The 4,985-nt window shown below is 38.1% G+C and overlaps 1 pseudogene; it reads left to right on the plus strand.

Annotated features, from left to right (window-relative positions):
- Positions 1-735: 735 nt before the first annotated feature.
- Positions 736-3,094, plus strand: LOC149385327 (uncharacterized; annotated as a pseudogene).
- Positions 3,095-4,985: the final 1,891 nt, after the last annotated feature.

A 4,985-nucleotide genomic window follows, 5' to 3' on the forward strand; every position in this document is an offset into this window, starting at 1 on the left:
ATTTGTTGTTATTTACGGCCGTCTCCGCGCCCGTAGTCGCCGCCGGTCCCTCCGCCCCTCTTTCGTCCGGTCGCCGTCGTCGGCTTAGGTAGATTTTTTTTTTTAATAAATATTTTATTAAATTTGTTGTTACATATTTTCAGCCTCTCATTAGCTTGTGGACGCCTTTAATCCGGTTTTCACTCGCCGTCGCCGCCGCCGCCCGTGTTAGCATCCAAGTAAGTTTTTTATTTTATTTTATAAAATGTCAATTTTTTTTTTGTACATATTATATTGGGCGTCGCTTCAAAATTGTGTGTCACTAGATAATATAAAATGATTATTTTTTGTGTTTTTGATATATGTATCGATATGTTATGTTTACTAGTAGTTTATAGACTTTAGACGTCGCTTTTTCTTTGTTGGACATGAATTGTGTGTGAATTGTGTGCGAATTTTGTTGTTTTGTAATGATTAAATAAGTTATGTTTAGCTAGTAGGTTAGACTTTAGATGTCGCTTTTTTTTTTGCACGTGAATTGCGTGTGATTTTGTTGTGTTGAGATGATCATATATGTTATGTAGTTTAGATGTCTTTTTTTTTTATAAATTGGGTTTAATTTTTGTGTATAGCTTTATTATGGATAAGTTATGGATGTCGGCTCATAGAGATTCAAATCACTATGTGGATGGTGTGAGAAAGTTCTTGGACCATTGTCTTAGTGTATGTGAAAACATAGAGAGAATTCCATGTCCGTGTGTCAAATGTGGGAATTTAAGGGTAACATTACTACCCTAAAAGAACATTTGATATGTAAGGGTATCGATCAAAGCTATAAGATATGGATACACCATGGAGAAAATTATGTGGCAGAACATAATGTTGTCGTTCAAGATAATTCCGATGAAGAAGACGTTGATGCCCCTTACATCGCTGAGATGGTTAATGATTTGCAAGATGAACTTCAAGACAATCCCGACGAGCTTTATTCTCTTTTAAGTGACGCCGAAACTCCTCTATATCCTGGTTGTGTCAAGTTCACCAAACTTTCAACCTTAATAAGGTTATTCAACTTAAAAGCCAAATACGGATCGAGCGATGTTATGTTCTCAGAACTTCTTGGCTTGCTAAGAGATATATTGCCAGAAAATAATCAGATACCCTCGTCTGTATATGTTGCAAAAAAAACTCTAGCGGCTATTGGTTTGGGATATAAGAAAATTCATGCATGTCCAAATGATTGCATCCTTTACCGTAATGAGTATGAAACTCTTGAGCAGTGTCCCATGTGTGAAGCTTCTAGGTGGAAGCAGAAAAAGGATACAGAAAAGCAATCTAAAATCCCTGTAAAACTATTGTGGCACCTACCAATCATTCCGCGTTTTCGTCGATTATTACGAAATCCTAAGCACGCTCAAAGTTTGACTTGGCATGCTAACCAAAGGATCGATGATGGAAAGCTTCGACACCCCGCAGATTCGCCTGCCTGGAAACATGTTGACTCAAAGTGGCCGACGTTCGGCAAAGAGTCTAGAAATCTTCGTCTCGCTCTCTCATCTGATGGTATTAATCCACATAGTCTACAAAGCAGTAGATACAGTTGTTGGCCCGTGGTTCTTGTGACGTATAATCTCCCGCCTTGGTTGTGCATGAAACGCACATTCATGATGTTATCTCTACTCATCTCTGGTCCCAAACAACCAGGTAATGACATTGATGTGTATTTGGCTCCATTGATAGACGAACTGAAGTTGTTGTGGGAAAATGGTGTCCAAGCTTTTGATGGACATCTTAAAGAGGAATTCACACTTCGGGCTGTTCTGTTATGGACCATAAATGATTTCCCAGCTTATGGAAATTTATCTGGTTATTCTGTCAAAGGCTTTAAGGGATGTCCGATTTGTGCAGACGATATCGAAGATGAATACCTGAAATATGGGCAAAAAGTTGTGTATATGAATCATAGACGCTTTTTACCATTAAATCATCGTTTTCGCAGATGTCAAGCGGCGTTTAATGGCAAAAAAGAGTTTCGTACAGTTAAAAAGCCATTGTCAGGAGTTGAAACTTTTAATATGTTGTCGAAGATGAAACTTAGGCCTCTGGGAAAAAAATGTGAAAAAGTACGTCTGTAAAGAGGAAAAGAGGGGAGAAAGTAGTCTACGACGAAGGAAGTTGGAAGAAGAAATCGATATTCTTCGAGTTAGAGTATTGGAAGCATCTACTTGTGCGTCATAATCTTGATGTCATGCATAAGAATGTGTGCGATAGTGTCATTTCTACACTGCTTAACATTCCGGGTAAAACAAAAGATGGTATATCGTCGCGGCGAGACTTGGTTCATATGGGAATTAGAACTGAATTAGCTCCGAAGGAGAATGGAAATCGTACATATCTACCACCATGTTCTTTTACTCTAACGAGAGAGGAGAAAAAGAAGTTCAGTCAAACATTGTTTGATATTAAGGTGCCCGAGGGATATGCAGCTAACATCCAAAGTTATGTTTCTTTGGAGGAGTTGAAAGTCTTTGGACTCAAGTCTCGTGATTATCATGTTTTGATGCAACATCTTTTGCCCGTGGCCATTGAGTCGATGCTCCCAGACGGATTGAGAGATGCCGTTATACGACTCTGTGCGTTTTTTAACATTCTTTGTTCCAAGGTTGTTGATACATCGATACTTGACAAGCTTCAATCTGACATTGTGACCACGTTGTGTAAATTGGAGCAATATTTTCCGCCATCATTCTTCGACGTAATGATTCATCTTACAGTGCATTTGGTGAGAGAACTGCAATTGTGCGGACCTGTGTATCTTCGATAGATGTATCCTTTTGAGAGATTCATGCAAGTGTTAAAAAGATATGTAAGAAATCGAAATCGGCCTGAAGGATGTATCATTGAAGGGTACTTGGCTGAAGAATCTGTGGAATGTTGTTCTGAATACTTGCACGATTTGGAAGCTGTTGGACTTCGCACTGATGTTGTTCAAGATAGTGTTACAAGTAAAGGCTTAAACAATGGGGTCGTTTGTTCGGTTTCCTATACACAGCTTTTGCAAGCACATCATATGATCTTAGAGAACTCCGATTTAGTTCAGCCATTTATCGAGTAAGTTATCAAACTTTATATTTTCCTATATTTTTAGTCTTCTATATATATTAACTTCTTATCTTAAAAAATGCAGAGAACACATGAATTTATTCCAATATACGTCGACAAATAAAACTCCGAAATGGATACAAAACGAGCACGTGCGCAGATTTTCAAAATGGTTAGAAGATAGAGTTTTGACAAAGAACGATGCTATTTGTACACTTCATTGTTTATCAAAAATACCGAGTACAGAAGTTATCAAACTCAGGATATCATCATTACCAAGGATATCATTAATGATTTTGCGTGACTCTCTTACGTCTATGTTCAGATGATGATATCCTTGTTGACAACGAGGAGTTATTGTATCTACGTGAGAATGGAGATGGCATTTATGTAGATTAAAAATATGATGAAGTAAGTTAATTTGTTTAAGAGAATCGTGAACCGTATGATGTTATTATAGAATTATTATCGATTAATAATTATTTGATTGTTTGTGCAGGTTTAAAATGTCCGACAATGAAGCTTCCGGTTCCGATGATGCTACGCCTAGTGAGAGAGCAAAAAGAGGTCCAACAAAACTCCCGGCAATAGTACATGCGAGGAGTCAAGGAACTAACTCAAAGTTGACGTGGATGAGTATGGAGCGCCTATCGGTGATAAGGCAAGAAGCTTTGCAAGCTTTTTGGGTGTTCAAGCTAGAAGAGTGTCCATTCTTTACAATGATTGGCGCGAAGTTCCTCTCCACCTTAAGAACATAATGTGGAACGATATTCATGTAAGTTTTTCTTTTAGTATAAAACTATTTGTATGATGTTTACATAATTGTTTAGTATCTAACACTCGTTTTTCAGACAACCTTTGAAATCGACGATATTTACCGACATGAGGCAATGAAAAAAATTGGAAAAATGTGGCGTAATTTCAAGAATAGGTTGACACGCGAGATCTACGATAACGTTAAAGAAGACATTAATCTGGAAAGTTTTGCAGAGTCTCGCGAAGATGAGTACGGTATTCCAAAAGATGATTGGATCAGATATGTTTAGAAGCGGCTAAGTTCAGAATTTGCGGTAAGTTATTATGTAACCATTTTTCTTAAATACAATCTAGTTCTAAAAATTTACGTTTTGACTTAGGAACTTCGAAAAGGGCAACAAGTGAGAAAGAAGACAGACACTACTCCACATCGACTAGGGCAAACATCATACGCGGAGTTACGAGAGAAAATGGTATCTTATTTTTCATTAATAGTATATGTATCGTCCCATTTTTTATATATTTACTATAATTCATGTTCTTAACATAGAGGAAGAAGAATCCAGAGGGAGCTATACCGGATCGTGCCTCGGTTTGGATAGAGTCACACAGAAATGCCAAAGGAGAGCTTGTAGATGATGCACTAGGCGTTCAAAAAGAAATTGTGAGTAAACTGTGAACTTTGTTCGAATGATTTATTGAAATGATAATATGTGTTAATAATATGCGTTTTGTAGGCTCGGCTAAATGCACTAAAAGAAGGGGGAGGTTTACAAGAAGTTGGAAGGGCTGATATTTTGGCAATGGCTATTAACAAGCCCGAGTACAGCGGACGTGTGCGAGGTGTCGAGGGAACCACAACACCGACTAGCTATTGGGGAAAATCCTCACAAAGTAGAAAGGAAGCAGAACTTCAAAGTCAAAAACATCACATGGCGATTCTAGAGCAAAATAAGCTTCTCGCCGAGCAAGTTCGACAATACGCAGAAGAAAGAAAGATTTTTGAAGAGAGACTACGAAATTTAGAGCAAGAGAGGCAAGAAGGTTGGAGCAGGGGACCGTCTTTTCAGTTCCCCCCAGATTTCAGTACTCCTTTTCAACAATGGCAACAAGCTCCTTCCTATCATGGAGATTTCAGTTCTCAGTTT

The sequence above is a fragment of the Urtica dioica genome, chromosome 9 (assembly GCF_054948205.1).
Source record: "Urtica dioica subsp. dioica isolate 48M chromosome 9, U.dioica_male_clone48M_v1_H2, whole genome shotgun sequence".
NCBI lineage: Eukaryota > Viridiplantae > Streptophyta > Magnoliopsida > Rosales > Urticaceae > Urtica > Urtica dioica.